The following is a 9120-nucleotide window of genomic DNA, read 5'->3' as shown; positions in this document are numbered from 1 at the left end:
AGTTTCTTGGGCAAATAATGACTTCTGCAGATATTAGAGCGCCATCTAAAACACGTCATCATCTTCAAACTGGGCAACGCCTCAGCACACACACGCCTCTGTCCTCCTTTAATATGCCGTATTAAATCCCGCTGAACTGATAATGCCCTTTCTGTAGTAAATTTGATTTATGTAACTCTGCAGGAGAATCAATTTTTCCACCATCTTTTCTCCCCCCGTTTCATCCCTTTTTTTTCCTCCCCATCTTTCCGTCCATCTGCAAGATTGTCATGGTGGCGGCTCCGGTCTAATTTATCTTGAAGCCGTGCTGCAGGACTGATGGTGTGGATTAAAACTGAACTCGTCAGTTTAAAAATCTTTATTTCCCCTGAGGAGTGACATGTACAGTACGCCTCGGAGATACCCACCGTTCTTAAATGCCGGGGGGGGGGGGGAGGGGGGGAGCTCAAGGATGCTTTATTGTCACTCCCGGTGTAATCGCCCCTGAGATGTTTTTAGTTATACAGACACCAGGACACAACTTCGTTCTGCACGCGTCTGTAATGACTGCCACAAATCAAACCAGCAAAACATGTATACACAGTATTCTGAAGATGTCCTCAAGTAAATACAAAGGTTCGCCCGCCACACTGCAAAACGGGACCGACTTTTGCTGGTGTTTTCTGCTTTTACCCATTTAACATATCCTTACCTGCACTTTACCTACCTTCCCTGCATCCTGGGGTCACACTGGTGCCTTCTTCTTTCTGTCACCCATACACACCCTGGTGCTTACTGCCATCACCCAGACAACATATCTTTACCTGCACCTTACCTACCTTCTCTGTACCACTGGTGTCAAACTGCTGCCTCCTTCTTTCACCCCAGTCAACGTATCTTTTACCCGCACAGTACCTACCTTCTCTGCATTGTGTGCTTCCGGCTTTTAAGCGGCCATCTTGAGACGGCAGCAGCTTCTTTGAAGGCTTGTAAAATCAAAACCGGGAGAAGTTATTAAAACTCTTTTCGCAACTTTTAATGAAAAGGGTTCACACGCTTCTCTCTTGTGCGAGTTTTTAAGCCGACACAAACAAACGCGCTCCAGAGGAGATAATGTTTTGAAAAAAGGTGACTGGTTTTTTACAAAACTTTTGTTTTGAAGGGGGTAATTGCCAACTTCCTGTGGATTTTTAGCTGAAAGATGTAAATGAATGAAATGTAGGTCTAAGTGAGACCTACATAGAGGTTTTTGTTTCATGTCTCTACTGTCAAAGTTGTTTGTTGTTGTCGAACCCCGAGATGTAGAGACGGAGGCAGGCATAGAATTTGAAAACAGTCCATCCATCCATTTTCTACCGGCTTATTCCCTTTTGGGGATCGCGGGGGGGCGCTGGCGCCTATCTCAGCTGCTAATGGGGCGGAAGGCGGGGTACACCCTGGACAAGTCGCCACCTCCATCGCAGGGCCAACACAGATAGACAGACAACATTCACACTCACATTTCACACACTAGGGACCATTTAGTGTTGCCGAATCAACCTATCCCCAAGGGTGCAATGTCCTTTGGAAGTGGGCGAGGAAGCCGGAGTACCCGGAGGGGAACCACACGCAATTCACGGGGAGAACATGCAAACTCCACACAGAAAAGATCCCCGAGCCTGGATTTGAACCCAGGACTGCAGGAACTTCGTATTGTGAGGCAGACGCACTAACCCCTCTGCCACCGTGAAGCCCCAATTTGAAAACATGATTTAATTAAAACTAAACAAGAACAAACAAAAAGCATGCACGTGGGCGGAATAACAAACTAAGAGAGCTAGCACTGGGAGTTAGAAAAACAAAAAGGAACTTTAGCATGGAAGCTAGAGGATAACAAACAGAAAAACTGGAAATTTCTAATGGCTAACAAAAACAGCTCACCGCTACGACGACCAGGAGAAGATGTAGCACGACAGGTAATAGCTGAAATTATGCCAGACACGACAGGTAGCAAAGACACAAGAGTGACATGAGATAACGACAATACAAATGACAATACAATGATCCAGCCATTGACACAAGACAAAGGAGGTACAAATAGGAGTCGGCTGATTGGCAACGGGTGTGGCCAGATGCCAATCAGCCGCAGCTGAAGGGGAACACAGAAACTAAAAGACGGGAAATACTAAACACAGGAAACAGACAAATGCAGAGGAAAAAACTAAAACATAGACAAACTGTCCGGGGCAAGCCTGACATCTACGACATTCCTGCCGGAAGTTACAAGCAGTTTTGTCTGTGTTTTCTTCCTAGAAGCCGTTTTGTCTGTGTTTTATTCCTCAGATAAATTCTTCAAAATTACAATTTATTTTTTTTAGAGCGCAATTTTGAGTTTTAGGGTTTGTTTTTTATTATATTGCAATTTTCGCCAGTCCTGGTGTGTGTCCAGTTTTAGGGTTTGTTTTTTATTATATTGCAATTTTCGCCAGTCCTGGTGTGTGTCCAGTTTGGTGAGTTTTGAAGCATTTCAAGAGGGTGAAATTACAGCTCAAAGAGACAAAAATTACATTTTTTAGGAAACATTTGTTTTCAAGGGTTTTTTGACAACTTTCTGTTGATTTTCGCTGAAGAACGTGAGTGTATGAAATGTAGGTCTAAGTTAGACCTACATAGAGGTTTTTGTTTCATGTCTCTACAACATTCCTAACAGAGGTTACAAGCAGTTATGTCTGTGTTTTTCCTAGGGATGCGCTAGAGCGCAATTTTGAGTTTTGGGGTTTGTTTTTTTTATTAGATGGCAATTGTTTTTCCAGTCCTGATGTGTGTGTCAAATTTGGTGAGTTTTGAAGCATGTTAAGGGTGTAAATTTACAGCTGAAATAGGCGGCGGACTAATAATATTAATAAAACTTTAGAAATACAATAGGGTCCTTTGTCCCAAAGGGACATTCGGTCCCTAAAAATGACAAAAATGAGGGGTATTTTACTTGAACTAAGCAAAATTATCTGCCAATAGAACAAGAAAATGTGGCTTGTCAAGAATATTCAAAACAAGTAAAACTAGCTAACTTCAAAGAACCACAAAATAGCTTCAAATAAGTATATTCTTACTACTAACAAGTGTGATTTTCTTGGTAGAAAAAAAAATGAGACCTTTTTGCTTAATATGTTGAAAAATGTTCTTAAATGAAGTAAATACTATTGCCATTATCTTGACATAATGATAAACGCTCTGCATTACATTTCTTGAAACCAGCAAATTTATACTAAAAACTAGCCAAACGCTTGTTACTCTTGGGGTCTACGAGCCGCTCAGGCGAATACCGTCTAAAACATGCATTTTACCATCGATAACATGACATCATCACGCCAAGTGCGTGCTCTTTCAGTCAATTAGTGCGCATATATACAGCCCGGATTCCGGAGAAAAAAAAATAAATTGTAATTTTGAAGAATTTATCTGAATGTGCATGAACTATTTCTGTTCAAAAATGTTAGAAATGTCACATGTGAAATGTTCAAATATTAACCATCAGTTTACTGTACTGTGCCAACGGTACCAACACCGGTACCGGTACCAAAATGTTGGTATCAGGACAACCCTACTCTGCTATTTGGCATACTCTCCAACAGATGGCGCCTCAAGCAGTTGCTCTGACGGTATGCATGTATCAAAGGATTCTGTCATTACATTCCTCCCTTACAATTATCGATCCAGCCATCTTCTTACGCTTATCCAAGGTCGGGTCGCGGAGGCAGCAGCCTAAGCAGAGAAGCCCAGACTTCTCTCTCCCCAGCTACTTCATCCAGCTCCTCCCGGGGGATCCCGAGGCGTTCCCAGGCCAGCCGGGGGACATGGTTTTCCCAACGTGTCCTGGGTCTTCCCAGTGGCCTCCTACCGGTCGGACGTTCCCTAAATACTTCCCTAGAGAGGCGTTCGGGTGGCATCCTGACCAGATGCCCGAACCACCTCATCTGGCTCCTCTCCATTTGGAGGAGCAGCGGCTTTACTTTGAGCTCCTCCCGGATGACAGAGCTTCTCACCCTATCTCTAAGGGAGAGCCCCGCCACCCGGCAGAGGAAACTCATTTTGTTCGCTTGTACCCGTGATCTTGTCCTTTCGATCATGACCCAAAACTCATGAGGAAGGGAATGTAGATCGACCGGTAAATTGAGAGCTTTCCCTTCCGGCTCAGCTCCTTCTTCACCAGAACGGATCGATACAGCGTCCGCATTTACTGAAGACGCCGATGTCGATTTCACGATCCACTCTTCCCTCACTCATGAACAAGACTCTGAGGTTTTAGTGTTCTCGTGAGACGTGTAAAAACGCCGACTCAACACCAAGCCAAACCAGAGTCAATGAAGAGAACGTTTTGTAAGCTTGACCGTTTACTTTTGACAATTCTTCATTGACAAGATGGTGAAAAACTGAAAAGAACAAAGAGGCACAAACACACTTATTGCCTTTGTAGATATCTGTCTACAATTATATATACAAATGTAACTGTAATGTCCCAAAATTTCCAGCAGAGGGAGACTCCCGTCTGCCTGAATGATTTGAACACATCGTATCCAATTCGACAATTATATTCAACTAATCGGCTACTATTACACTTTTTTAACGTGTCTGACAAGTTGTTAACTTATTAAAGACAACTTACGGCATTGCTTCTTTGTCGCTTTGTTTAGGATGGCAACAGAAATGACTAGAGAAGACCTCAACATGCATGACTTGCTTTCGAACGAATACCGAAAGTCAACCAACAGGAAGTAATTTAGCGGAAGTGGCATCATCTAACTGCTGTTTACCGATTACGCCGATGTCGATCTCACCATCCACTCTTCCCTCACTCGTGAACAAGACTCTGAGGTTTTAGTGTTCTCGTGAGACGTGTAAAAACGCCAACTCAACACCAAGCTAAATCGGAGTCAATTAAAGCATTGCAGTCACTAATACAAAAATATTATCAAGTAATTATGCAACTGACTTCAGGACAACACAGAAAGGTAATTGAACTTCTCCACTTGGGACAAGATATCCTCCCCAACCCGGAGATGGCACTCCATCCTTTTCCTCGGACTTGGAGGTGCTGATTCCCATCCCAGTCGCTTCACACTCGGCTGCGAACCGATCCAGTGAGAGCTTACGATTTTAATAATAATAATTATTATTATTATTATTATGTATCACAGGATCCTGGCATCATATCCCTCCCTTCCACTAATCAAAAGCAACGTAAACAACCAAATTGGACAGCTGAGTTGTGCAGGTGTGAGCCAGTGATGCTGGCAGCAAAGCTATAGGTCCATTACCCCTTTGGGGCTTAACCCCTATTCACTGCATCATTAAGACTGACCAGGCGCCCTGGCCTCCGAAATGAGTTCACCGTTCTTAATCCGCCGCGTTGATAAACTTCTAAGACGCTAAACTGTGCCGACATGCGGCATAGCTCGCTCTGCGCTTCAAAAAGCCCTCATTTATATTTTTTGACAGTCCTAACTCTCCATTCCTGATTAATCCATTTAATATTAGGACACAGATCCCTAAATCTCCTCCTGGCTGATGTGACGTGAATGCCAACTCAGAGATTTGCAGAAGCGTGCACCTAAACACCCCTGCTATTTAAATCTTCCCACTTGTCCCCGGGCTAACCAGTCAGAACGCTGACGTCCATGGCGGCTGACGACACGCCTTCAGTTGCGTCTTCCTGCGCCGTTCGAGCTCGGCCTTAGCAGGAGTGGATTAAGTCCTACGCCGGCCATTGAAGTGCTGGTGATGCCTGCTTTCATGATGAGAGGGCGCACACAATGTGAGTCAGAGATTAATTAGCGAGTCATCAGAGAGTAAGCGCCGCCTAATTCCCCGAAAGGTTTCTTCAACCTTTTTTGAGAACTGCATTGACTTCACGGAGAGCTGAATGGTTGTCGACATGTTGTATGTTGGTATGTGGGATAGGATTGATTGATTGAAACTTTTATCAGTAGATTGCACAGTACAGTACATAGTCCGTGTGTCCTGGGCACAGGGTTAAAGCGCGTCCGGCAGTGGAGGCTCCTCTATGGGGTCTTGGGGCACTTTACTACTGTTACCTTAGGTGGCCCTTGGCAAAGGTCTAGTACCTGACTGCCCCCAAGCCAGGGATATGGCGATGACCTCAACGGCGGAGCATGCGGAAGATGGTAGACGACACGCCTTCAGTTGCGTCTTCCCGCGGCGTTCGAGCTCGGCCTTAGCAGGAGTGGATTTAGTCCTACGCCGGCCCTTGAAGTGCTGGTGATGCCTGCTTTCATGATAAGAGGGCGCACACAATGTGAGTCAGAGATTAATTAGCGAGTCATCAGAGAGTAAGCGCCGCCTAATTCCCCGAAAGGTTTCTTCAACCTTTTTTGAGAGCTGCTTTGACTTCACGGAGAGCTGAATGGTTGTCGACATGTTGTATGTTGGTATGTGGGATAGGATTGATTGATTGAAACGTTTATCAGTAGATTGCACAGTACAGTACATAGTCCGTGTGCCCTGGGCACAGGGTTAAAGTGCAACCAGCAGTGGAGGCTCCTCTATGGGGTCTTGGGGCACTTTACTACTGTTACCTTAGGTGGCCCTTGGCAAAGGCCTAGTACCTGACTGCCCCCAAGCCAGGGATACGGCAAGGACCTCAACGGCGGAGCAGGCGGAAGACAGTAGATTTAAGAACTACCACAACGGCTGCGATGGCGGGAGAAGGCTGCAGTGGATGAGGGTCCCCAGTCGTCTTGGACTCCATGCCACTGGACCCTGTCCCGATTCTGTCAAGGATCGTGTGGTGACCGTCTGGTTACCAGTCTCCCCACGTACAACAAAGTCACGCACAGGCATCCTCTATAAAGGGATACACCCCTACCAGGATGTCCGTTGTCAGGTTCAAACACTGATGACATCTATTAAAGAAGCAAAGAATCAAACAGAGACAGAATTCAATTTGGACTCCATTGAGGAGGGACGCCGGGACACTGTACTCTTGTACAATCTCCAGCACACTCTGGCGAAAGATCAATCAATCATCAATCAATGTTTATTTATACAGCCCTAAATCACCAGTGTCTCAAAGGGCTGCACAAACCACAACACAAACCACAACGACATCCTCGTATATCTAACACAATTTCAAGATTGTACAACTCCTCCTTTATTCGATTTTCTCCGACCACAAGACCACAGCTGCTTCCAGTGGGAAGTGAGTCGTTAACAGTGTGGCCTTTGGTTACAGAACAGTTTGAAAGAAAAGGTTGTAAAAACTTCACAGAAAAGGTTGTAAACGAGTTCAAAAAGAGGTTTGTAAAACAGTTCAAAAAAATGTTCGTAGAACAGCTCAAAATGGAAGTTGCCTGGAGGGGATTCTGGTCTTGCTTCCTCTTCGCTTTTATAGTCCTTGGGTCAGAGAATATATTTCTCTTTGATTATAATACATTAAAGAAACAGGAACACCTTCATCTTGCTTCCCCCCTACACAGTGGAGTTGTACGAGCCTTACTCTCGGTTGGTTCAAAGACAGCTTTTGCTCTTCTCGCTGGGAACTGATTGCAACACAAAGTTTTGTGGTAATTAAGACCGAATTATTCCAACAATCGTCATACTCGTTCGAGTGACTGCCGATGATGACATAATCCGTACAATTGACCACATAGCATGGCGAGCAAGGAGCCTAATCGATTGGTCCAGCACCTCAGGGACCTGGCTGGACGCATGTCCTCGTCCGGTGGCAGAGGCGCAGGTCTCGGACTCAGGCTGCTCATGGGGGCCGGCGCTCTGGCGTACGCCGTGAAGGAGGCCACCTACACAGTGGATGGCGGTCACAGAGCGGTCATCTTCAACAGAATCGGTGGGATGCAGATGGACACGGTCCTGGCCGAAGGGCTTCATTTCAGGATCCCGTGGTTTCAGTATCCCATCTTCTACAACAATCAGAGCCAGAAAGATCTCTTCGCTGACAGGCAGCAAAGACCTGCAGATGGTGAACATCGCCGTGAGGGTCCTGTCCCGCCCAATGGCGTCCAACTTGCCTAATCATGTATCAAAGGCTGGGACAGGACTACGACGAGAGAGTCCTGCCGTCCATCGTCAACGAGGTCCTCAAGTCGGTGGTGGCCAAGTTCAACGCCTCTCAGCTCGTCAAACAAAGAGCACAGGTGTCGCTGTTGGTGCGCAGGGAGCTTTACGAGCCAGCCAAGGACCTTAACATCATCCTGGATGACGTGTCCATCACAGAGCTGAGCTTCAGCAGCCAGTACACGGCAGCTGTGGAGGCCAAGCAAGTGGGTAAGGCCACCCTCTTAGCCCTGATGCAGACACTCGCTACTACGGCTCTCGACGATCCGCCTAAAGTAGAAGTCCTCAACTTTCTTTTCTCATGCAACCCCTTGGCATAGCTCGGTTGGTAGAGTGGCCGTGCCAGTAACTTGAGGGTTGCAGGTTCGATTCAAGCTTCTGCCATCCTAGTCACTGCCATTGTGTCCTTGGGCAAGACACTTTACCCACCTGCTCCCAGTGCCACCCACACCGGTTTAAAATGTAACTTGTAACTGTAATACAGTCACCTGGTGAGGGACTTTGTTGTCTGGTGCCACACGAACCTCTTGCAGCTCAATCCGTCAAAGACCAAGGAACTGGTCATTGACTTTGGGAGGTCGAGTCCACGGTCACAACCTATTGTGATCGAGGGAGTTGAGGTACAGACCGTGGACTCATTCAAGTACCTCGGGGTTTGGGTGGACAATAAGCTGGACTGGACTGTTAACACGGACCACCAGTACAAGAAAGGACAGAGCAGGCTGTACTTCCTCAGGAGACTGCACTCCTTCAACATTTGTAGAAAACTCCTGTGGATGTACTACCAGTCTGTGGTTGCCAGTGTTCTGTTCTACATGGTAGTGTGCTGGGGGGGCAGTACATCTAAGAAGGACAGCTCCAGACTTGAGAAACTGATCAGGCGGGCCGGTTCTACAATCGGAATGAAACTGGACTCACTGGTGAGGGTGGCAGAGAAGAGGACTGTTGACAAACTAGTGAGCATCCTGGATGATGCCAGTCACCCTCTGCATAGCGTTATCAGTAGCCAGAGGAGCCTGTTCAGTGCTAGACTGCTTCATCCCAAGTGCAGGACTAATAGACTCAAGGACTCTT

At 46.3% G+C, this 9120-nt stretch overlaps 1 pseudogene; it reads left to right on the top strand.

The window, feature by feature from the left end:
• The first annotated feature begins 7624 nt into the window (after nt 1-7624).
• On the top strand, nt 7625-8366 carry LOC133552426 (prohibitin-2-like; annotated as a pseudogene).
• Nucleotides 8367-9120: the final 754 nt, after the last annotated feature.

Source organism: Nerophis ophidion, linkage group LG05 (assembly GCF_033978795.1).
Source record: "Nerophis ophidion isolate RoL-2023_Sa linkage group LG05, RoL_Noph_v1.0, whole genome shotgun sequence".
NCBI classification, from domain to species: Eukaryota; Metazoa; Chordata; class Actinopteri; order Syngnathiformes; family Syngnathidae; genus Nerophis; species Nerophis ophidion.
The sequence above is the reverse complement of the archived record's forward strand: the minus strand, read 5'-3'. Positions and strand labels throughout refer to the sequence as shown.